This window comes from Sturnus vulgaris, chromosome 16, assembly GCF_052056855.1.
Source record: "Sturnus vulgaris isolate bStuVul1 chromosome 16, bStuVul1.hap1, whole genome shotgun sequence".
In the NCBI taxonomy this organism is placed as follows: domain Eukaryota; kingdom Metazoa; phylum Chordata; class Aves; order Passeriformes; family Sturnidae; genus Sturnus; species Sturnus vulgaris.
Window position 1 is genome coordinate 655,790 of NC_142258.1, and position 25,327 is coordinate 681,116.

Below are 25,327 nucleotides of genomic sequence, written 5' to 3' on the forward strand. Positions count from 1 at the left end.
TACTACAGTTCTTTGGTTTGTTCTTTGTCCCTTGGTACTCTCTACAGCTTGGACCTCTGGACTTCTTCGCTAAGGCCCCAGATTCTGATTCTGCCAGCAAAGGGGCAGCAAAACACCTCTGTGCTTAAAATGATGTTCGTAACCACCTGGCTTGGGAGCTGCTTTCAGCTTGAAGAGCAGAAAAATCCTTAACCCCCATCTGTGAAGTGTCAGTGCTTCTCTTCCTCATGGGATCCTGTCCCCAGGAACCCCCGTGCTCCTGGATGGGAAGGAGCACCCTGGGCAGTGTGTGCAGGGAGGAACCAGCTGGTGCCACCCGTGATGCTCCCTCCTCACCCTGGCACTGCTGCCCTTCCCTGATGTGGGTCTGAACAGCTCTGCAGCACCCTGGTCACACACAGCATCAGAAATAATGAAAGCAACTCTTCAAGGGCAAACAAGCTGCATTCAGGCAGCTGCCAGGGACGGACCTGTGCAGTTACACTTTCACCACTGGGCAAACATGCCCTCCTGGGCAGTGATCCCCAAATATCCTCTCCCAGCAACAGCAGCCACCACCTGCACCCTGCCAGCCTGGCACACACACACACACGTCCTCCCATCGCCACCTCCCCATCCACTTTTTAATTAGGATTTGCATATCATCAGAGCAAGAGAATCAACTGCAGGAGGCAGAGAAATGCAGTGCCTGAAAACAGTTAAAGAGGAGCTGGCGCCATTTCAGCGCTCCCATCCCCTCCGCCCTTCCCCTTCAGCTGCAGTTTGCTCTCCAGGCAAAGGAAGCCGACATGTTAGAAAATACTTTCTGCTTCATGTCTGGGGAAAACAGAGCTGGGGCTGCCTCGGGAGAAGCAGGGGCCTGGGGATGTGAGGAATTTGCCATCAATAACTCGCAGCCGCTTGCTCCATTCAGCATCGCCACACAGAGCGGAGCCGCTGTCACCCGCAAAACAGATTGTTTTCAAAATTGCTCTTGACTTAAATAATCTAAATGAGCTGATTTGACAGACAAGGGAAAACAGTCTCCTCCTCAATGTGGTGGCTCTGTGTTCCTCTGCAAGGAGGCTCCTTTCTTTTTCGTTGTAGATGCTTTATTTAAGGATTTAAAAATAGCCCAGGCGACGGTAAGAGACGGCAGCATAAAGGTACTGAACAGGCAGCACTTACTGATAAAACAATCCCTGCCCCAGAGCCTGTCGGTGCAGTCAGCTGGGCTGTGTGCTAGAGGGGAACATCTGGGGCTCTGAGGATCCTTAATGAGGAGAAAAACCCACAAATGACATAACTGGAAGTTGGTAGCAGAAAGTGTTGGGCTTGCCTTCCAATCAGCCCTGAAAGCAGCTGGCAACAGACCTGGGAAGCAGCTGGGAACAAACAGACCTGGGAAGCAAGGAACACCCCGTGTGTGAGGCTGGGGGTTAACAGTGGGTTTTGTTTCCTGGGCTGCAGCAGCACACAGCCATGGGATCTGAGCAGGGAGAACATTCCCTGCCTTTCCTCCGGGCCCCAGCGCCTTGGCACCGCTCTCAGAGCAGGGCAGAGCAGGCACTTGGGGTTATTAAATGAGGATTTAATCCAACCCTTTAAATCAGCAAAAAAATTATCAAAGATAAAGGATTTCCCTGTGTTTTAAAGCCAGTCCAACTTGCATTCCCTGATCTGCGTTTGGGAAGGCTGCCAACTGCAAAATGGAATCGCTGAGCCTGGATTTCGCTCTGCATCCAGCCAATTACAGCAGCCTGGCGTCCCCGTGCTTGAAGTGCTGCAGCACAAGAGACTGACAAGATCTAATCTTTATTTATTTACCAGGGCTGCATTGCACTTCCAAAGGGAATCACAGTGCTGGGCTTCCTGCAGCCCTGCCCAGGTCCCATGCTCTGCACTGCTCAGGTGTCAGTGGATATGGCCCGGTCCAAATCCCTCCTGGGGGGCTGGTGGGGGTGTCCCCGGCTCCAGAGGGGGTGTCCCCCAACTCCAGAGGTTCCCCTCGAGATGCTGCCCCAGCAGTGGATCCACCCACCCCGGGCATCACCTGCCCTGTGGGCAGCTCAGCCGATTTACCCACATGAAGTCTGCTGGCTCTGCTCATGCTGGGCTCTATTCCACAGCCATGGCTCTTTCCAGCTGTTTCTAGGTTTTTGCTAACCAAAAATACAATTCCAAAAAGCAGTGGGGCATTTTTTTGGAGAGCCCACAGAGCTACAATCCACCAGCAAGAGGATACAGATGATGTGTGGAGGGAAAAGTGTTTCCCCTCCCATTTCTGCCCTCCAGTCTCAGTTATTTGAGTTGGCCCCATGCAAACACTGATGTTCACAGAGCAAACAGCTTCCCCTGCCTTCAGCCCAGCTACACCCACGGCAGAGCTCACCCATCCTCCAGGATTAATCTCCACTGGTGAATTGGTGAGAGACGTGAGCTGCTTCTCCAGAGAAAATGCCAGAGCCCCAGGAGAGGAAGAGGAGCACCTGGAGCCCAGGAGCTCAGCTCTCACCTGCCCAGGGCTGCACACCCTGCCCCTGTGCTCTGTCCTGCACCGTGCCTAGCAGCCCTGAGCCCTTCCTAATCAATACTCATCAATCACCTCACTCACACCTGCCCTTTTTCAGCACAGCTCCAGATTAACAGATCTCACCTGTTTCCTTTGCACTTCTCACTGAAATGGCACAAACAATTCCTGCTCTGTCGCAGACCAGTTCTTTTTGTGCCAGCAGTATGCTCTGGTTTAGGCTTCAGAGAGCGATTCGTCTGCTGAGTTTCCTAATTATGGAGAATAAATGGGGCCAGGACACTCTTTATTGAGCAGCACCACAGACCACGGCAAGAGCTCTGGCATTTTTTACCTCCTGGGACTGTCTCCAGGTGGGGAAGTGTCCTCATGCAAAGTCATGTCAGTGCTGCCAGGGTGGCTCTTCCAGCCACTGCTGTGCCTGAGCCACAGCTGGCACCTGCCCTGGTTTTTCTGTGGGACCCTGAACTCCAGTGCTCCCAGTGCTCCCAGTTCTCCCAGTGGCCCCAGCTGCAGTCACTGTGGTGCTGAGGTGGTTACATCTCACCATAACGATGCAGTGAATCCCTCAGCAGAGTGTCTGAGGCTTAGCAAGGTGTAAATGTCCTTTCAGTGAGACCCTCGTGCCCAATGCAGCTGCAGCCCAGCTTGGCACAGCCGGGCTCCGAGTGATGTGGCCCAAGGCTAAGGAGCTCCACAGCAGCAGGGTAGGACCAACTGCAGGATAAACTCCCCTCAGCTGCTGCCCCAGCTCCTGCTGCCTTCCCACACTCCTGTTTCAGAGGACAGGTTCTCCTGGACACATTTTTGTTCTGGGCAAGGCTGACACGCAGCTGCTGCTTCTGCCCTTAACAAAGTATTCACTGTTCTCCTGTTATCCTCTCATTTCCCTCCTGCCTCACTCCATGCTTTGAGAGTTTCAGGGACACCCTGGGGAGCGCCAGGACCTCAGCAATGACACTTCACAGCCCCTTTTGTGTCCCCTCCTGGCTGCCTCTCTGCACCCTGGGGAAATTCCACAGGGACAGGAGTGCCTGGAATCCCCACCAACCCTCGATAATGCACCTGTGGATGCAGGCACGTACTTTTGCATCTATCTTTGAACAGATGTGTAACACATCCCTTCTTTGAAGCCTTGAACTCCCTGGAAGCAAGGACAGATATTACAATTAATGCTCTGTCCTGCCCCTGGCAGAGCTGGCAGTCACAGAGGGGAGAAGGTAGCGAGCTCGGGCAGGATATCCCAGTTTTGGCCTTCGAGTTCACTCCAGGCACTTTTTTGCTGGAATCTTCTGTCCCAGTTCAGCAGATCTGGCTGCCCCTAAGCCTGGAGGGCAGGGCCGTGCTGACAGTGGCACTTGTGACTGTGCAAGGAAATGTCAGCGGTGCCTGGGGAAGGGGAGAGGAGGAAAACTCCTGCCCCCATCGCTGCTGCCCAGGCGATGTGCAGGCGCCGGCACAGCCCCGTCCTGCTGCCCTCTGCCAGGCGATGTCTCACACAGCTCGGGGACGGCGAGGAGAGCGGCGAGACGCAGCGTTCTCACCCCGAGCGAATCCCATGGATTTCTGAGCCGTGCACCGATAAAACAAAGGCTGCTTTGAAATGGATGCCTGGCCTGGCCGGCTGCCAGCGCCAGGCGGGAGACAAAGGCTGGGAGCACAAACAGCGCTGGAAGTGGCGAGCCAAGGATGCTCTGCGGCACGGAGAGCGCGTCGCCATGGAGACACGGCGGCCAAACGGGGAGGAAGGAGCCGCGCTGGGATGGACTGGGAGCCACCCGGGCCACAGCAGCCATGGGGGCCAGCGGCACGGCAGGGGAGAGTGCCCTGAGCCCTGCAGAAATGCTGGACCAGGAGCTGGCTCTGTGTCACCCCAGCCCCGGGACCTGGCCTGACAAGCGGCGTGAATGGCATCTGGCAAGAGGGGGCATCCACGGAGGAATTCTCTTCCCCACTCATTTCATCCATGCAAAAGCCGTCTAGGGGGGTAAATACTGCTTTAATTCGTTCATGCAGGGGGCACAAGCCCCTGAGCCAGCCTGGGCAATGACACAGACAGAGCAAACCATCCCACACATCCCAGAGAGCTCAGATCACCTGCAGGAGGATGGAACAGTCACTGTGCAGAATTTTGTCATGAAAGGCTGGTGGTGATGAACACGATTTGTGTGCCTGATGGTGGGGCAGGTCATTGACCACTTAGGGAGCAAGAACTGCCCCTGGCTCCTGTCCCAAAGGCTGGAGAGCCGTGGATGGCTCGTGTGTCCTGCCAGGATGCAGGCAGGGAACACCTGGGGCTCCCACTGTGGGCTGGAGAACAACCTTGCCTTCACCATGGCCCACAGCAGGCTGGAGCTGTTTCCAGGGTAGCCTGAGGTGATGTGGGGCACTCCAGGGCCACCCTGAGCTCAGAAACAGCTCCAGGACAGCAGCCACCACCAGAGCACCTGTGACAGCAACGTCCTGAGCCCCACATGTCACCACACCCTGTGCAGACCCCTGGGGAGGACCCTGCACCCCTGGTGTGTTGGAAGGGAGCAGGGAATCCTGTCCCACACGCTTTCCACACAGCCTGAAGCCCCTGGGGCTTTGCAGAGCGTGAGAGGGAGCAGGAAGCAAACCATCATTTTTTAAGCCATGGGAGACACTCAGGTGCCAGCACAGAGTAAAGAGCCTGAAAGACAGATTAGACACAACAGAGCTCACTGTCAGCACACGACAAATAATGAACGAAGGATGACAATCCCCGGGGAGGCACTTTTCCAATAAATGACATTTTGATCTATAGATTTAACAACTCGTCCCAAGCCATCACATTCTGAGTTAGGGAAAGGGACCCCATAACCTGCCCTGAAGAGGGTCAGGGAGGCAGGAATGCAGCAGTGGGGAAGGTGATGGGGATAATTTCTGCACTTGTAGATTGACTGCCAGAATTCATTGTCAGCTTTACCACTGATAAAAATCACCAGGGAATTTCCTATTTTCAATGCTGAATGGCCAGTGCTACCACAGCCAGCCCCACGCTCTGATCCTGCCCCACGGGCTCTGCAGCACAGGGAGGAACAGAACAAAAACCAGCAAAGTGTCTGCACAGTGAGCTGTGCTGAAATCCTCAGCCTAACATGGTCGGGTGGGTATTTTTCCATCAAAGTTCAGCTCATGCTTCCTCTGCTGGACACCCCCATTCCCCATTCCAGGGGTGGCTGTGACTGCTCTGGCTCTGACAGCCACAGAGCCCAGTCCCCACCACATCAATCACCAAACTCTCCAAAATCACCCTCTCAGCAGCAGCCTGGGATCGGCCATCCCTGGGTCTCACTTGTGAGCAACTAAAACTTCATTTATCTTATTTTAATTAGAGCTACAAAAAAAAAAAAAAATCAGTAGTCTTTGATTTCTCTCTTTGCTTTGCAGGGGGGAAAAAAAGCCAGAAGGATAAAGGGATGGGCAGGAGAGAAAAGGTTTTGAGACGAACATTCACCAGCTCTGTTGGCTTTTATTTTACGTGTAGCCTTTTTCTTAAAAGAAATAATTACGTTTCAAAACCTCCTTTCCCTGTTCTGAGCACTGCCTCTTTCCACATTAATGCTATTTGCATGCGCCATCTCCTCCCACCCTTCAATAATTTAAACCTTCATTTTTTATTCACTCAGTTGTCAGATTCATTTACATATCATATATCTATATTTAACACTGACTTTGCTCCCCTGTATTTTTTTAAACAGGAAATAGATTTCCCTTCTAATTTAACCACGTCTGGGGCAGGGCTGGCTGGGGGATCAGCAGGGGTGCAGAGGGGTTGGGGGGTGCTGAGGTGGCCTTTGGTGGGTGCAGCAGTGCTGGCAGGGGTTCAGCAGCCCCATGGCCAAGCCCTCACCCCCATCAGCTCCAGGGAGCTCCCAGTGTGGCCCCCACCTGTGTCCTCCTCCCCATGGACTCCTCTCCACATCTCAGCCTCGTCCCTGCCATGAGCTGGGGCCAGGGGATGACTCCAGGCCTCCCCTCCAACCCTCGCTGCAATTTTTGGCAGCTCTGCCTTCATGGACAAAGGCTGGGATTGCTGTCAGCACTGCCAGCAGGGTGGGACTGCAGCCCCAGCAGGGCAGGAGTTCTGTGTCCTGTGCACAGGTGTCCTTCAGCTGCCTCTGCCCTAAATCTGCTCAGAAAAACAAGGGCAGTCATCAGGGAAGGGTTCAGCTGGCATTCGAGCATCTCCACACGGCAGCACCTGGCACCTCCATGCCCTGGTGGCTGTGCCAGACCCGGGGTCAGCCCCTCCTGACACTTTGGGGCAGGATCTGCCCAGCAGCCCCCACCACAGCCCTGCAGAAGGAGCGAGGGATGAGGGGACACAGAGCTGGAGACCAGGATCTGAGGACAAACACAAGGCAGAGCCTGGCAGTGAGTGCTGGGGACCACCTGGGCCTGACCTAAACCAGTGCCAGGCTGGCCAAACTGGTCCCAGTGCTCTGTCCCACAGGTGCAGTACCCTGGGAGTGAAGGGTTACCTCCATTCCACACGGGTAGGCTTAAGGCCCATGGAAAATAAATAGCATTAAAGGCAATTTGAAGGAGAGAAGTGAATGAGAAAGGGGTAAATCACAGAGCCAGTCACTGAGGAGAGGCTCAGATCCCTCTCCCTCATTTTCCACATTACTAGAAAAAACAGTGAACTGCTCTCAGACAAATGAGCCCTCTGGACCCAATTTTTCAAGTTAATGAGCTCCTCTTGCAGCACTTTGCCTGCACTCCCAGCACCTACTCTTTGGCACAGCCTCTAAGGAGCAGAGGCACCACCATCCATCTCCGTGTGTGCTGGGGAGGGGCTGACACCTGGGCACGGTGGGCAGGGTGGGCAGTGACTCCCCCAGACCCCACCTGGGCACGGTGGGCAGTGATTCCCCCAGACCCCACCTGGGCACGGTGGGGCAATGATGCCCCCAGACCCCACCTGGGCAGGGTGGGCAGCAGAGAGCCTGGAGCCCTGGCCCTGCTCCCCCTGACCCAGGGGAGGGGTTTGCCTGGTGCAGCTCTGCCAGGGACGCTCCAGGCTGATGGTTTAGCAGCCCTGAGGGTTTGGTGGCACCTGCCCTGCAAGCCCAGCACATTCTGCCTCTCCCAACCCTCCAGCATCAACCTCCAGCTGAACTGGGGGTTGCCAGGTTCAATAGAAACTCTTGTTCCAGGAGAAAATTGCTTTCCTTGCTCCCAGGAACATGTCTGCAGTGCTGGGTGGAAGATTTCCCAGGGATTTGAGTGCATTATATTAGAATTGTCCCTACACTTGCCCTTGCCCAGGCGGGAGGGGGGAGCAGAGCTGCAGGACACAGCTCTGGCACGTGCAGCTCTCCCCACTATTGTGCTTAAATTAACAAGGAAGTTTTGGTAAATTGAAGACTAATTTTCTCTTGGGAGCAGATCATTAAATTACAGAATACTAATGAAAATTTACAGCATCTGGAGAGAGGGTGGAGGGAGGGGCAGAGGGAGCAGTTTGTTGGTATTTTTCACTGTTTTTCCTGGCTGCAGCAGGCTCAGCTGCTCCAGGCACTGGAGGGGCTGTGCCCATCACCCCTCCCGGGCTGGTGGCATCAGTGCCCATTGCCCTGGCAACGCTCTGCCTGAGCTCACAGCCTGGCTTAGGGAGGGAACAGCAGCCACGCTCGCTTTTTCCAGTCGAACTCAATTTCTTCAGAGCAATGAGGCTCAATAGCTCCAGGAGTGCAGAGGCAGGAGCTGCCTTTTGGGGAGGGGGCACTGGGTTGAGGGGTGTCTGGGGGGCTCAGAATGAGGAAATGCAAATTTTTCATTGCTTTGACTATACATAATTCAAATATTCAAACTACTCTGGATTTCATTAAATTATACATGAATTTCACAGGCAGCATTTTTGTAAATCTTGAAAGGTATTAACGTTTTTTTCACTCCCTCCAATACCTTGGCTAACCTTAAATTTATTTATTTTTAAATTTTTAAAAATCCGGATCAATCTCATCCAACACCACCTTTGCTGCTGGGTGTTAGTGGGGACATGTGGTGATGTCAGCTTGCTCTTGGCTGTGATGCAATGTGTTTTATGGCAGTGTTTGGGCCAGCCTGGCAGGGTGAGAGATCTCTGGGCTCCCTCCCATGAGCATTTCCCAGCCCTATAAATCTCTCTGGGGAGCAAGTGAGAGGCTGGAAGAGAAGCAGGGACCCGTGCAGCCCTGTCTGCAACCTCTCCCTAGTTAGCTCATTCCTCATTATCCTTCCCTACCCTTTTAATTTCTCTCTAAACTCAACCAGCTATTGCTGTTCAAACTGAAATAATTAATTGGAACAAAATTGCCACTGTAGGAGAAAAGAATGATTAAACCCATCCAGCGGACAATGGGGCAATCACAGCCTAAGCAGCTAATTACAGGGATGCAGGATAATAACAGAGCCCTGGGCAAAGCGTGGGGCTGGATGAGCCCCGAGCAGGGTCTGGGCTGGACTCAGATTCCTGGGGTAAGGGAGGGTTCCAACAATCACTCGTGGGGTTCCACCAGGAGCCACAGCATCAGGAGGTTGGGGTGAGCCCATGGCCATCACCAAGGCTTGTGCTCAGGGGAAAATGAGAAAAACGAGCTCTGGGAGGTTCTGAGCTGTCTCTGCAGCACAGGGTGATCTCGGCCCAGGGGACCTCGCTGCAGGGCAGTACCGGGACAGGGAATGGGAGGAGGTGCTGTACTGGGACTGACTGGGACTGACAGACCCACAGAGGAGGAGCTGAGCCCCGACAGAAAAGGAGCACCCACAGCATCACATGGGTGATGGGCTACACATCTGAGCCCTGCTGCAGGGGCACCCTCTGCCCTTCCCAAAATCCCGGAGTTTTACAGCTCTGCATTGGGCCCAGCATGTGGAGCAGGGTCGCCTCCCCCCACACCCGTGGAAATGTGGGGCAATGGCGAGGTTGACACCCCACCTCACTGGCCAAAGTGAGGGCCACCAGCCTGCTCCAGATGGGCACAGCAGCAGCAAAACCAAGGGACAATCCCTTCCTGGGAGAGGCTGTGCCTTGCCACACTCCCAGGGGAGCCCAGGGACCACCGTGGCTCCCTCCCTGCCCTCCCTGCACACATTAGAGCAACATTCAGCTCCCAGTCAGGGGCCCAGGACTTCCCTTAATAAAGACATTTTTCATGTCCCCAGCCTCAGTGAGAGCGAGTTCAAAGCAGTGTGAAATTGGAAATGGTCACGGTGCTTCCCCAGGTAGGGCACAGGGAGCTCCTGCTCCCATAAACCCCAGACAGCCCCGAGTCCCTGCAGTAGCTGCTCATTTTCTGGGGATTTGTGACTGTGCCTGGAGCTGCTAACAGCCCAAAGCACTGCTGGATGCACTCAGAGGGGATCTGATGCCTGGGGAAGCCAGGACTGCCCCTCACCCCATGTTCTGCCCCTCCTGCAGCAGGGATAAATTGGTGATGGGGAAATTGCAGCAGGGATAAATTGGTGATGGGGAAATTGAAGCATCAGAGGGAGGACAGGGCAGCTCCCAGCACCAGCACTGGTTTGTGTGACTGCCAGGCCTAAGTGGCAAAATCACACTCGTGACAAGGAGGGGGAAATGGCCAGAGAAAACCCAGTGTACATCAACCACACAGCAAGCCTTGGGAAGAGAGAGCAGCTGCCTTACTGTTCCCAGTCTTCAGGCACCGCAGGGTGGGACACCTCGTCTTGGCACTTGGAGAGTGAGGGCTCTTCTGTGACCTTAATGGAGACAAAAGACAGACAGGGGTCAGCTCCAGGGCTGGGGGACAGGGCACAGGATCAGCTGGGGATCAGAACCACGTGTGCTCTGCCAGGCTTTGGGATGCTGGGCTGGGGTCACACAGTGCCCAGTGCTGCCGTGGCACAGTGAGGAATCAGCTCAGGCTGCCAGGGAGGCTGGAGCCCTGATGCTGAGTAAATGTGCCTGGCACGTTGAGGAGGCTTCTGTCAAAAAAAGTGGTTTTCTATGAATATTTTCACACTCTAAGAGCTGCAAACCCTGTGCTCTGTGCCTGCCCTGCAGACTGGTAGCAGTTGTCCCCTGGGATGGGGTCCAGCCCTCCTGCAGGTGCTGTACCCTGGGTGTGAGACCACACTTAGCACAGCACAGACTCTGCACTGTGAGCTTGTAAAAGAAAATGAAATGAGTCACAGGAACAACTCTGTGGATCCACTTTTCCGAAGTTCAGTGGGAACAGAGGAGTCTCTGCAGTTTAAGTGTAATCCACTCCTGCAGTGCCAAACACGAGGCCACGTGGTGCTGGGTGGCATCTTGTGGTCCCTCTGGCATTGCCCATTCCCCTGGAGCAGTGCCCAGCCAGAGGCAGCTCCCTGCAGCCCTGTGGCTCCCTGGCATGCAAAATGCAACGTCAGGAATTGTGAATCCCCTGAATGCTCTGGAAGGGAAGGACTGAGACCAGTTGCAGATTTTGTTTTCCATTCTAGCCACCTCCACCTGAGAACAAACAGCCCAGCACAGGCCCGTGGCCCTGCCATACACAGCTTAATTAATCACATTGCTCAGGAAAATACATTGGCATAATTAATAACACAAAGCATCTCAATTGGCCTCTGTGGCGCAGCAAATTCTGAGGCAGCAACACTTGGATGTGTTGACCTGGATTTCATTTATAATCCATCAAACCCCCCCTGCCCAGCCGGGTCTAGGGAGGCACAAACAATACAAAAACCAAAAACAAAACAAAAAGCAAGATGGACAGCACTGGTGCTTCATTAATCACTCCCAATGCTGTGGGGATGGGACCCCCTATTTTGCCCTTGACTCTGCACAGGTTTTGGCATGTCATGGGCCTGGAAGGGACCTTCCTCAGAGACATTCCAGAGATCCCCAGAGAAATCCCATTGACTTTCTGTTTCATTACTGCTGTCAGCTGGTGAGAGGCTGATGTGTGTTCAGTGGGAGCCCTTGGAGGGGCAGGATCAGGTGAGGGATGAGAATGCAGCTGGATGTTCACTGAAACTGGATTTACCATCCCTTTAGGGAGATGGTGTTTGGCAGCAGCAAGGAAAAGGTTTGCTGAAAGAGACAAAAATATTTTCAGTAGAGAAAGGGAATCCTCTGGTCAAAACAAAACAAAATAAACCAAAACAAATGAGTTTGATTTACTCAGCTGTGAGTGAGCTCTTGGAGCTGGGCCCCAAGGCTGTACCTGGGCTTTGGGGCTTCCATAGAATATTCACCTACTAAATTAGTTTAATCATGTCTGTCATTAGTCATCTTCGTTGAGTCCTCATTTGGAGGCCATTTAAAAGGGATTAGAGGAAATCTCTGCTCTTTATTCCCCTACAATAGTGATTATCTCTCTGGACTCACACAGCATTTTCATATTGATGGAAAGAAGCAAAGCGAACTCATAACCACAAAATGCAATGTCTCCAGCACGGAGCAGGACTCAGAGGCGGTGCCAGGAGAGGAATGGCTGGGGGGACACCTGGGGTGCTCACCTGTACTCAGGGGAGCTGCCAGTGCAGGGCTGAGGATGCTGAGGCTGGGAGGAGCCGCAGGGCAGTTCAGCGCTCTGAATGCTTCGGGTGAGATCTGGCACGCCGGGAGGGAACCACCAGGTTCCTGGAAAAAATCTAATTCAGGACGGACCTGACTGCAGGTACTCCAAAATCATCAAACTCTGTGAAATACACAGAGAAAAGCCTTCGGCTGGAGATGCGATCGGTGTTGTTCCAACAAGTGGGAAGTCCTGCAGAGGAATCCTCTCCCCCAGGAGCGCCTCGGCTCCCCAGAGGTCCCCACCGGCACGCAGGGCGCTGAATAAACATTTCCTAATCCAAACCAATTCCAAAGCACCTGTTGGGCTGTGCCAGCAGCTGGCAGCTCCCCAGGGCGCTCCGTGCCTCTGCTCGCTGCCAGCACCACCCATTCCTGCCTCGCAAAGCCAGCCCGGCTCTGCCCGCACCTGAGCGCCGACATCCCTGACCCGAGCCTGCCGCATCCCTGCCGCCTCTCCCGTTACCCAGAGAAGCACGGCTGCCACAAACAGCCTTCCAACATCATCTGCAGAATGTGCCTTCGCCCTTCTCCCGCTCGCCACGACGGCCTCAGCACTCGCCAGCCCCAGCCGAGCTGAGCCAGCATCCCCCGGCTGCAGCGGAGATCCCTTCCCGCAGCACGGAGCGATGTGCAGCCCGGCGCACAGAGGGGACCCTTGTTGCGAGAGCTCATTAATCTTTAACACAGCGTTTGGGTTAATTGGAAGGGTTACTCACCCCGTCAGCGTGAAGGGATCCCGACGGGAGCGCTCCTCCTGCGCCCGCCGCAGCCTTGGTGGGGAGGAGAGAGCAGAAATGAAACCGCAGCGGGAGCGCAGCGAGCTCGCATCCCCTGCCCGGGGCTGGGCACCGGGAAACCCGGGCACAGCGGCCACGGGAACATCGCGGGGCCCGCCGGACCGACAGAACAGAACCCCGGGCAGAACAGGACCGACAGAACCCCGGGTAGAACCGGACCGACAGAACCCCGGGCAGAACCGGACCGACAGAACCCCGGACACAGCCGGACCGACAGAACCCCGGGCAGAACTGGACCGACAGAACCCCCGGACATACCGGACCGACAGAACCCCGGGCTGTCCCCGGGCCGGGCACTGACCTGGCCTGGGCTCCCGGGGGGTCTCGGGGTGCATGGTGCGGGCTCGGGGGGTCCCCGCCGCTCCCCGAGCTCCCGGCAGCGCCGGTGCCGCCGCTCCGCCCGCGCTCGCCCTCGCCATCGTCCCGGCGCTCACGGAACGGATCCTAAATCAAAACGACGCCCGTGCAGCGCTGGAGCCGCTTCCTCGGCTTGGGGACGGCTCCGGATTTGGATTTAACATCTACTGAGCCAAGTCCTCGGTGCATTCTGTGTTAAATAACTAAGGTTAATTTGATTTGATGCACCACTTCATTACCATAAACAGCTCACAGTGTGTCAGTCCTCTGTAATTATGGCTCCTTGCAGCCGGAATCTTGTTCATTCTCCATCAGTGCTGGAGCTTCCCTGTGATCCCCTCCCAGCCAAGCCCTCCTGCCTGAACTCCCCCAACAGTAATTAGGTGTCATTTATTCTGCAGCTGACAGTTACACTCATTTGCAAAAACAGGGGCAAGGATATAAAATTTACTTTTCATTGCAGCCACACTTGCCTCTGGTGGCTGGGACGGAGCTGTGTGTGCAGGGGGCTGGCGGCAGGAGGGATGCTCCGAGGGGAAGGAAGGTGCTTTGGCGAGGGGATGCCATGGCAGGGAGCCCCGGGGAGCCCCAACAGGGACGGGTCCGGCTCAGCAGTGCCCACAGAGAGGGAGAGGGCAAGACGTGGTGCCAGTCACTGCCCAGGTGGGATTTCTGCCCCTGTTCCTGCTGCCAGGGAGGAAACTGCTCTGCCACCACCACCAGCACGAGAGTGAGTGCAGGTCACAGCCCCGACAGAGCAAAGCGAACACACAAAGCCACCGTCAACAGCTGGCCCCACCTTTGGCCCCTTTTGGGCACCGGTGCCTCTGCCAAGGTGGGCACTGCCACCCTCCTCCTCCTCCTCTGCTGGATCTTCCATGGGAGTGCAGGAACAGCTGGGAGCCAGGGTCGAGGATGGGCACTCCAGGCTGTCCCTGTGCTGCTGGAGCAGGGAATGGGGCTGCCCATGCTGTTCTGTCCTCCAAAACTCTTTCTTCATTGTCTCCCACTCAGTTCCATCCTTGTGCTGGGGGTACCGTGCTAGAGACATTTGCCATCTCTTTGTCTTGACAAATGACTCCAAGAGTTTGGAATCTCCCTCATTTGCAGCTACAGAAACCAGAACTACAGAGCCACGCCGGTTCATCCCACAGCAAAGCAGCTGTGGGACAAATTCCCCAGCTCCACACATCACAACTCACCGGCCTGCTGCACCCCGGGAAAAATCTGAGAACTGAGCAACGAGCAGCCCAGAGAAATCTAAAAGCATCACGCTGTGGCTGCGGGGAGAGCTGCAGGTGCCATGAGCAGCCTGGCACTCGGTGGCAAAGCTTAGGAACGCAAAGAATTCAGCAGCAGCCCTGCCCCATGCTGCTCCCAGTGCCCGCTCTGCAGAGTGGGACACTGCGGGATGAGGGTGTCCAGGGCAGGAGAGGAATACCCAACACAGAGGAGGAACGCCTGGTAAATGACAGGGACACCCAGCATGCCCCAGGAGCACCCAAAACCTGAGCAGAACAGCCAGGACAGCAGAGGAACACTCGGAACAGGAGCAGGATACCCAGCACACAGATGAATCCACCAGGACAGCCCTGCCTGCAGCCCGGGCTCCACCTGCTCCTGCTGCCCAGAAGAGCTGGTGGTGGCTGTGGACCCATCCCTGGGGGGTTCCTTGAAGCCCCCCAGGCTCCTTGAAGCTCCACTGGGCTGGGCACTGCTGAGTTCCATCCCTCCCCACCCAGCAGAGCTCCCAGGGGATGTTCCACACGCTGCTCCCCGCAGAGCAATCACAGAGCTGAGCTGTGCCCATCACCCCCAGGGATCGTTTCTGGGGTTTTTAATTGCAATATTCCCGGAGCTGAAGCGATGGTGTTTGCACAGACGGCGGCACTAGCGCGGCACTGGGCTCTGACAATATAAAATAGATATTGTTAAAAGCCACTTAAGCCTTTCCATGGGAGGATTGTGGGTCCCTGGAGCAGAGCCCAGGGGACAGCCCTTTATTGCCATTGTGACCAGGTCAGCTTCTCCAGAACCCAGCAAATTATTTATGAGGTGGTTGGCCTGTTAGAACATTAACACATCCATCACCTTGCTGCTGATCCCGCTCCCGCCTCCACTGCCCCGTGCTGGGAATTTACTGGCGGTTGATTTGCTCCAAATCTGCATTTGGAAGAAAATCCCCAGCCCAGCTCTCAGTGTGACAGAGTTACAGCAGGACCTGCCGGCTTCTCCAATATCCCTGAGACTGTTTTCCCCTCTGGTTGTTTTTGCTCCTGTTGCTTTGTTGCATGGTCTAAACAAAGGCACGAATTTGGTCTCCAGTTTGCAGAGATACTTTAGAGCACTAAAAATCAAATTTAGCCATTACCATTGGAATCTGTCCTGCCCTTTAAGTGTGAGTGCTGGCGGTGGGAGTGGGGATGAGCCAGCCCAGCCCCTCCTCTGAAAGGGACAAAGCATCGAATCCGGAGGACAAATGGGCTGTGGGCATCCCGTGGTGACAATCCAGCAGGGAGAGGCAGACAGTGCTTCCCGGGAAGTGGGGGCATTTACTTCTGTCTGTCAAGACACAGGAGAGATGGAAAACACACAAGGAATGGGAATTAGTGTCTTAATCTACTGCGTTTACTCTCGTCCCTTTTTTCAATGCCTTTGGCTACTCATTTTCCTGCGTCTGATATTTTATTATCACGCCTGTTATGACATTTCCAGATCCTTATTAAATCAAAAGGGAGAGCTCTGCTTTGTGTGCTGAGGATCCCAGAGACCAGGTGGAGTAGCTGGGGATGCCTGGAGAGGAGTGGCTGGAGCCAGCTGGCTGCTGAGGGGGGAGTGGGTGCCCCAGCCCTGCTCATTTGGGTGGGAGAAGGAATAAAACCACGGTGCAGGGAGAGCTGGGCAGACCCTGGCAGCTCACCCCGCTCCTCCTGCACAGCCCCTCTGGCTCAGCCCCATCCATCCCTGTCCCACACTGGGTCCAAGGCTGCATGAACGTCCCCCAAAGCAGCTGCTGTCCCCTCTGTGATGGACAAAGCCGCTGCAAAGGGGGAAGGAAGAAGCTGCTCTCCATGTCCTCTGTGGATCCCTGTGAGGACACTCAGCTCTAGAAGAACGGGCTGTGCCAAACCTGAACTCCCTCGTGGTCCATCTTTCTGAGGCAGGAGTCAGGGTGAGGCTCCTTCCCCTGCTGCCAGCAGCCCCAAGGCGCCCTGCACATCAGGGACAGAGGAGGACACATGTCAGGCACAGCCTGCTCACCCCAACCCCGTCCCCTCCAGCCTCCCTGAGCTGCATGAAGCAAATTTGGTATTTGCTGGGGGTCTTAATTACCGATCATTTGTTCACAGCCTCTGATGAACTCGTTCTTAATTCTCTGAGCTGTCCATGGGGGCTCTCCTCTGCTTCCTTGGCTCTGGGTTTAACAAGGGCTGGGAAACTCAGGGTCCTGGGCAGGTCTGTCAGCAGAGTCCTGGTGTCCTGCAGAGTTCAGCTCTCATGCTTGAAGGTTCAGTGTTGGCAGCATGTGGAGCTCTGGAGCAAACTCAGAAGCAGGGATGGCTGTGGGAGCCGGGCAGCACCAGGTCCGTGTGGATGGAGCACCTGGGAGAACCTCAGTGGGACAGTCAGGAAGCTCCAGTGGGAAGATTTTGAGGAAAGATCTGGTTCCTGATCCTGGAGGAAGGTCCTGGAGGAAGGTCCCTGGTGGTGGCTGCCCCCTCTCTCTGCATCAGGTGTCTTCCCAGCTCTGCAGCTCGCAGTCCCTCAGGAGACATCAGCACATGAACTGCGCTGGAAGCAGCAACAGGGCCTGGAAGAGAAGGAGCTGAGGGCAGCCCTGAGGCTCCACAGGCAGCAATGGGACAGAGCACAGAGTGACAGGGCTGGGCCCAGTGCTGCTGGCCCCAGAGCTGGGAGGGGAGCAATGGGAGTGAGGAGGAGGAGGAGGAGACGGGAGGAAGTCCCCCTGCACGGAGTGGCTCTGGCTTTGTCACCTGAGGAGCTGCTGCGGTGGGATTTGGCTGTCCCTGAGCCAGCACAGCTGGTGCACAGCTGGAGGTTTGCACCCAGGAGTGGCCCTGACCCCTGAGACACGACACTGAGATCCTGGCAGCTGCCAGGGGCTGTGCCCACGGCTGCAGGTGAGACCCACGGGCTGCGTGTGCCACACGGGGGCTGCACAGCAGGCAGGGGATGCCAGGCTGGCACTGGGGCTTCCACCACATCCTCTCCCTCGTACTTATCTCGCTTCTACCACAGGGGAACATTCACAGGAGCAGGTTTTGATGGGAGCAGAATTCCTGCCGTGAAACTATGACAGAGCCAATCAAACCCAATAAAAATCCAGGATGTGAGCAAAGTGCTGCGGGAGAGCAGCGGAGCGAGCGGGGGCTGCTGGCTGTGCTCAGGGACAGCCCCTGCCAGGCACAGACAATCTGTGAGAGCAGGGGGAAAAATCCTCCTCCAGCAGCGGGGAAAATCCTCCTCCAGCAGCGCCACCGCGTCCCCTCCGATGGAATGAAACGGGAGCCGGGCTTGGGAGCGGCAGCAAATGTGAGAGCAGGGCAGGGCAGACGCTGGTGCCAATTAAAAGCCTGTGGAGCTCCTTCCCCATATGGCAAATCCCGACTCCAAACACGAGCCCGGCTTTGCCGGAGCCGCCGCCGCGCGTCCTGCGGGTGATTGGCAGCAGAAATCCCTTTTTGTGCTGCTCCAGCGACATCCTCAGAGATGCCTCTGACACATTCGGCTCCTTCCAGGGGCACACAGGGCTCGCGGTGCCCCGAGTGTTAAATACGGGATCACAGCACCGCGCTGGAGCGGCAGCTCCTATCGCCGTCAGCCCCAAGGAGCTTTCGCGAATAATTAGTTCAAGGACAGAAAATATGAAATTGCTCAGTCTGCGGCGGGGCCGGCCCTGGCCGTGCCCTGGGCGCTCTCCCCGCTCCCCGTCCCTGCTCTGACAATGGGGGAACAAAGGCCGGGCCGGCACAGGGCAGTAATTCATCCCCAGCCCGGCACGGCTGCCAGCCGCCCCAGACGCGATTCACCCTCGGTTCCCGTGGTCTCCAGGGAGATGGTGATGGACCTGCATCCTAATGATGGGCGGCCTCGCTCCGGCTCTGCCCGCACAGCAGCGATCGGGGTGGCCCCGGTCCAGCGGGGACATCACTGGGGACATCCCTGGGGACATCACTGGGGAGCCGCAAGGCGTCGGGTGAGCGCTAAAATAAAACCTGAATTGTCTGAGAGCAGCTCTGCCAGCCCGGCACCATCGCTGAGCACCCGGCACCGCCCGCCCCTGGATCAGAGGAACAGGAACCAGCCCCAAAACCACCCACGCGGGTTTAAACCCTGGCACGGAGCGGCAAAGGCCAGGAACGCCCTGACCCCCGCCCCGAGGAGCCCTTTGGGGACCCTGGAGGACACTCGGACCTTGGCCGGAGAACCGATGGCCCCGCCCTGACGCCTGACCCCGGCCGGGCTGCGAGGCCGCGGGCGGAGCCCACGCGTGCCCCGCAAGATAATTAATGAATCGGCAGCGCCGATTAATTGCTGGAAGGATCTGCTCACTCACCGGGTGGGAGCCGTGGTGCCGGGAGGAGGGCAGGGCTTGGCAGCACGGAGCCGGGCAGGTGAAGGCAGGAGACGGGAGACAAACCCGCCGATATTTTTGTATTTAATTTTTTTTTTTTCGTTTTTTTGAGCTCACGTAGCATTTAGGGTCACATGCTGCCGAGAGCATCGGTGGCACCATCACGTGCTGGGGTCAGGGCTCACGTGAGGAGCAAACCTGATGAAGTGCCACCACGACCCTAAAAAACTTAGCTGTAAAAACCCAATTTATAAAGGAGTTAATGAAATAATTAATTTTCGAAGCAGGCTTCTAACCTTTAAGACCAAATAATTTCAATGGGAGGGGGTGGGAGAGTAAGAGATGGGAATGAAGTGCCAAGATTTTGATGAATATTTAATACACCCTCCACGCTCCTCAGCAGCTCCCGCGCTTGGAGCGGCGCCAGCACCGGCTCAATCCGTCCTTTGTTAATAACCAAATCCACGCTGCTGTTGTGGGTTGGTGTTTGTGCCTCAATCAAGCTGGAATCTGTCACAGCGGATCGGGAGGGACGTGGGGCTCAATGAGCACCGGGCTGGGCCCCACCCTGCTGCCCCTATAGAACCCTAATAAATCTACATGCACACACTTGTGTTTAAAAATGTCTTGTTTTCCCAGTCAGAAACAGCAGAGGATACTTCCAAAGGTTCCTTGCTGCCATATCAAGAGCAGAATTTTGCATTGTTTGAAATGCTCTTAGTTTCAAGCAGAAAATAGCAAGGCACATCGCACATTTCTGCAATTCCACAAACAAATATCTCCACCCTCCCCACCTGACCGAGCTTCCCTCGGCGGGACTGCAGGGGCTGCTCACACGACCAGCAACAACAGGATTGTCACAACATCCCAAGGGCCGGCGGGCAGGGCACAGGGATGTGAGGTACAAGGACAGGGTTACAAACCAGCCACGGCCCCACTGGGCATCAATAAACTGAAACTCCACCCCAGTTCTGCCTGCACACTGATTTATATAGATCAGGGAAATAAACGGGAAAACCTTCCCTCTGGAAATCCGGCAGTGCAGCAAGATCAGAGAGCCCAGCTCTGAGCAGAGGGTGGAGGTCAGTCTTGGAGTGTGGGTGGGGAGGTGTGGGCACCTGCCAGCCCTCCTCACTCACAATTAATTCAACTAATTGGACGAGGGCTCCGGCATGAGCGCCTGGATTCCTGCAGCCGCGGCTGCTCAGCATTCCGGGGGGATGAGCGCTGCGGTGCCGGCCGAGCCGGGCCCTCATTGGCATTCCCGGCACACGGAGCCGGGGCTGCTGCAGGAACATCCCACCGGCCACACGCCGGGGAAAAGGGGAACAGAGAGACACAAACCCGAGTTTCACCTCGTGCTCCATCAGCACGGTGGGGGGCAGGGGTCCTGCACAGGGCGCTGGGCAGCTCCTGGCACTGGAAGCACTGGCAAGTCCCCAATGACACCCAAGTCACCACCACGCTGCCCCCGCTGAGCTCAGTGTGGCTGGATCCTTGGAGCTGGTAGCCCCAAAAGGGCAGGATTTTACACCTCAGTCCCCTCCCTACCCTGCTGGGATGTCCAGGACACGGTGGAGCTTTTCTTCCCTTCTGTCTGAGAGGAAGGAGCGCTCCGGCTTCATCTGTCACTCCAGTGCTGCTGCACAGAGCTGTCAGTGCTGGGTTATGTCCTTCAGACACAGACTGGTGCTATCCGGGCAAAATGCCACGAGATCCCTGGAGATCAGGGAGTTCCACACCACATCCAGAGCCCCAGGGATCATCCAGAGCCCCAGGGAGCCCCGAGCACAGCACTGCCAATAACCATTAACCAGGTTATAAATCAATAACCATCACCTGCTGTGTGGCTGGGGTGGAGCACGGAGCAGGGGGGCACAGGGAGGCTGGGCAGGGAGCAGAGCTGGCACTGTGAACCCCACACTGGGGGTCCCTCTGCAGTGGCACGAGGGTCCATGGGAGTGACCCCAGCCCCTGAACTCCTGACACACCTGGACCTGAAACTGAAATGGTTCCATTTCTTGTGCCAGACACCCACCCTGGCTGCCTTCATGTGAAACCAAAACCACCTTTAAAATCAGGCTCCAAGCACCTCTTACCTGTTCCTCTCTGCTCCCAAGATCCCTGGTTACATTTTCCTGGGCATGATTTGCCAATTCTTCCATTACCTACATGGAAACACAGCACAGCTACACTTGGTGGGTCTCTGGAGGGGCTCACAGGGAGCAGAGCTCCCAGCCCCAGTGGCTGCCCCTCTTGGCCCTGGTGTCCCAGGCTGGGTTGGAGCAGCCTGTTCGAGTCAAAGGTGTCCCTGCCCATGACAGAGGAGTGGAACTGGGTGTTCTGTGAGGCTTCTTCCAACCCCCACCAGTTTGTGATTCTCTGATCCCCTGCCAGGCCCTACAAGAATTAGCAATGCTAAATGGAACGGATTTCACTGAATTTCCCTAAATTAGAAAGGTTTAGAAGCCAAGCAGTTTTGCACTTACCCTTGAGAGCAGCTCTGACAGGGAGCCAGGACAGGAGGAGTGACACGCTGGGATCCCTCTGCAGGGACAGGGACACGCCCTGCACACACCCGGGTCCCTGCAGCAGAGGGCACAGCCCCTCTCCAGCCTGCAGCATCCCTCTGTCTGTCCAGGACCCCCATTTCCACTGCCCCACATCCCCCCGGTGTCAGTCACTGGAGCTGGCACATGGAGGATTCACTGCATCTAATTAAAACATTTATCCAGTTAATTACTGATAATCATGAATTTCCTCTCTAGTCCAGGCTCCGGCAAAGCTTGTGCTGAGGACAGCAAAGCAAAACGCTTTGTTTCCAGTAGTTTTTTTAAAATTAAAAAGCTCATTTTGTCTTAACATGACACCAAGAGGCAGCACAGCATTCCTGGGCTCCAGCCGTCCCTGCAGTCACAGACCAGGAGATTCAATTATCCCGCAGAACATGTCCCAGAGGCATCCAGATAATTGCAAACATAAGTACAAAATCTGCCACTCATTATTAAAGAAACACCAAATAAGGAAATCAAGTGATGGAAAAGTTGCTGCTGGTGCAGAGAGCACCCCCCCGTGCTGCAGGGCAGCGTGTCCCGAGGGTGTCAGTCCTGCTGGGACCCGGGGGGTGCCCTGAGCCCATCACGGGCCCCTTGCTTCCACACAAAGGCTGTTCCATCACCTCACACATCACCTAACAGTGCCACAGGCTGAACACCCCCGGCTCTCCCAAACTGGGAGTTCAACTGGCATTTAAAAAAATAAAGAAGAAAACAAATGAACGAGAACCAACCCCACAGGTGGATTTAGGCTGAGGCTTCAGCACTGCTTGTTGTTGTTGTCAATATTCACCAACTGCTTCCATCCCTGGAGTTCAGCTCTCCTTTCTCCCCAGTTTTCCAAGCTCAGCCCTTCATCCTTGCCATGATTCAGATGTTTTTTGGATCCGTTCTCCCTCTGCCTCACAAAATTCTCAAGGATCCGGACTCTGCCCAGCTGCAGGACTGTCACAGCCAAGCCCCCCAGCCCTGCCCGGCCCCCACGAGTGATGCTGGGGGTGTATTTGGGAACATCCCCACGGCTCCTGTGTCCCTCCCCGTGGCCACGGGGCCGTCCCTCGGCACGGAGCCGCTCCTTCCCCCCGGGCCAGGAGGATGCTCCGAGTGAGGGGCTTGGAAGGCAGCCCACATCTCAGGGCTCCTAAAGGGAAAGCAGCTTCTCCCTGACAGCGTTTTGGCAAAAAGAGCGTTATTTAAACACAACAGTTTATTCAGTCAAAGTAAATAATAATTAAATAAACCCAATTAAAATCAGGAATGCTCCAAAATATTCTCAGAAGCATCTGAGCACTTAGATCCTCGTGGGAGGAGCACGGGCTTATTTCAGGGCTGGGGGGCTGGGAATGTGGCCGGGATGGGATGGGATGGGATGGGATGGGATGGGATGGGGGTGCCTCTGCATCCTCCCCACCCCGGGCTGCTGGTGTCAGCCCAGCCTGGTCCTCAGATGAACAGAGCCAGGGCCACAGCCCAGCCCCAGCTTTTGGGCTACCCCACACCCTTGGGGCAGAGCAGAGCTGCCCTTGTCCCCCAGCCCTGCCCTGTGCTCTGGGTTAGAAACAGCTGGAACAGATGTACAGGACTTGGCCAAACAGCCAGGGAGGGATCCCCAAATCCTCTGATTCCAGACCCGAGCACATCCAATCCCACCAGGCTGTGGGGACAGGGAACACACAAGAGCATCCCAGCCCCGAGGCACAGCTCACCAGCAGGATTTGTGTCAAGCAGGACTTAATTATATCTGCACGGTGACTTTTCTCCATGTCCTCGTTTCCCTGCATCCTTAAAACCCCGTGCAGTGTTTTTATCTGTGGCACAGAGTTTCACCAGCTCAGGCATCTCATGCTGGGCAAGGCTCTCTCCTTCTATCAGCATAATCCAAATAATGATAAAATCAATGAAAACACGTTTTTTTTGAGAGCATCCTTAGGAAGCCCGGGATTCTGGAGAGCTGCCAGCTGCCCTCGGGGCAGGGCTCCGGGCGCGGAGTTCCCTCCTGGATCTGCTTCAGTTCTCAGCTGGCAGAACATTGCTGAAGGCCGCTGGCTGGGGAGGCACAAATGTCACCCATGTTTGCACACATCTTCATCTGCTTTCCTGTGAAACATCACGATATGTCTGTGCTGCTGGCAACGCTCAAAGCAAAACAAAGCAAAACAAAACAAAACTAAGCAAAACAAAGCAAAACAAAGCAAAACAAAACATCCCTCTCCGGCAGCTTCCAACTCCAGGAGCTGGGGGATGCCGAGGCAGGGCTGATCCCTCGGGGAGCACCGAGGGCAGGGCTGAGCCCCGGTGCCGCTCACACCCTCGCCCGCTGGGCATGGCCAGATCACTCCGCCTTCGCTGGCCTCGTGTCACCAGCCCAGCGCCAGCGAGCCCCACAGAATAACTGTTTGCAGCTGTCATTAGCGGAAAACAAGGCGAATCTGCATATGCTTCGTGTTAATTAAGCAGCTTGGCACGGAGCCCTCGATCGCTGCTACCAAACAGCCATTTCACTCACAAAAGGGTGGCAGCAGCCCCGGCGTGTGCGCACACAGACACACGGACAGACACACACGGACACACGGACAGACACACGGACACCGTGGATGGACAAACTCCGAAGCCTCGTCCAACAGAGGGTGCTGGGGCGGCCCGAGCTGCCCCGTGCGCATCCCAGCCCACAGCGATAGCGGAGCTGGGGGAAAGGAAACCCGAGGAATTTCGCCCCTCAATGCACCATCGCTAATTACTCAACTCTCATTTACCTCTCAAAGGCACGGGCGTTGGCAGAGCTCGCGGGGGCATTTCCGTGGAGGCCGAGGAGGAGGAGGAGGAGAGCCCGGCTCTGGCAGCAGCCTGGGCTGGGTTAGAGCTGGAATTGGCGAGCGAAGCCCTCGAAGGGAAGGGAAAGGAAAGCGGGTCACGGGCTCGGCGCTGTCCCCTCGTGCCCGGGCTGATGTCAGCCCCGTGCCAGCCCTGCCTGGACTGAGCCTTCCTCTTCATCACCATCCTCCTCCTCTTCATCACCATCCTCCTCCTCCAGAACCCTCCCGCCGCTGCCCAGACGAGTCTGGCACAGCCTGGCACGTTGCTCCATTGCCGTGCGCACCAATACAGCCAAGGTGCCACCACTCGCCACGGGGCCAGGGCTGTCCCCAGGGGCACCGTGGCTCACTCGCCACCCGCACTGCCGGGGCACCGGGGCCCGTGTACCGGGGATAGGCTGCAAGTAAACGCCTGGAGAGTCATCAAATCTTTAGCAAAAGCAGCCCCAAAGGCAGATTTTGGACAAAGCCATCCCGTTATTCCTAACCTGACACCCCCCAGGACGTGGCAGTGCCAAGTGCCTGTGCTGCCTTTGTAACGCCGGATTCCAAGCTTTATCAATTTACAGCATATTCTGCACAGAAGGGAATTAAAATAAGGCTGGGAATCATCAAAACGTTTCACTTTTAATTGAACTTAATTCCGAGATTACACAACAGGGAGGCCAAATGAAAGAGACACCCAAGGGAACTCCACCTGCCGGCCCGAGGCAAACACCTCCAGGCTGTGGCACAGTCCAGTCACCTGTTCAATACCTCAGCAGGGTGAACTGGGCATTAGGACAGACTTCAGCGACGGCTTTCCAGCACAAGGTTATATAAAAATACATAATATTACTGGGTTTATGGAGCTACTCCATTAAAAAAGTTCAGAATTTGATTTCAGTGCAGGCTTACTCATTAACTTGAATCTCGGTAATAAAGCACTTAACACATGCCAGCTCAAAAATCCCATTTCCCCAGTTCCTGAATTTTCAATTTCATTAGGCCAAAGCACCCAGAGAAGTCCAAAATCAATCCTGTTCTCCAGCCTCATCCTCACAAGCACAGACTGAGCAAAGGGAGACTCTGAGGGTGCTTTTGCTGTGCTCCCACCCTGCCCCACACACAGCAAACCCCAGCCAAGCACCCGTAACACCAACACCCACCTGTGCTTTTT

The 25,327-nt window shown here is 55.7% G+C and overlaps 1 protein-coding gene and 2 long non-coding RNA genes across 4 annotated transcripts in view; all 3 read right to left on the minus strand.

The window, feature by feature from the left end:
* The window catches only part of TNRC6A (trinucleotide repeat containing adaptor 6A), a 53,303-nt gene extending 43,095 nt beyond the window's left edge, over positions 1 to 10,208 (minus strand). The window contains exon 1 of the mRNA XM_088174205.1: positions 10,170 to 10,208. The gene's annotated coding sequence lies outside the window, so the exon portion shown is untranslated. The remainder of the gene's footprint in view (positions 1 to 10,169) is intronic.
* A 4,332-nt stretch (positions 10,209 to 14,540) lies between these two features.
* Positions 14,541 to 22,290, minus strand: LOC148221858 (uncharacterized). Of its 2 annotated transcripts, none has more exons than XR_015807159.1 (3): positions 20,900 to 22,290; positions 16,538 to 17,015; positions 14,541 to 15,766 (listed from the first exon to the last, which is right to left on the minus strand). It is a non-coding gene; the product is annotated as an uncharacterized LOC148221858 (long non-coding RNA). The 2 variants fall into 2 exon arrangements; XR_015807158.1 differs by lacking the exon at positions 14,541 to 15,766 and adding an exon at positions 15,817 to 16,416.
* Positions 22,291 to 22,544: 254 nt separating this feature from the next.
* Positions 22,545 to 24,507, minus strand: LOC148221859 (uncharacterized). The gene is made up of 2 exons (XR_015807160.1): positions 24,109 to 24,507; positions 22,545 to 23,452 (listed from the first exon to the last, which is right to left on the minus strand). It is a non-coding gene; the product is annotated as an uncharacterized LOC148221859 (long non-coding RNA).
* Between the last annotated feature and the right edge of the window lie 820 nt (positions 24,508 to 25,327).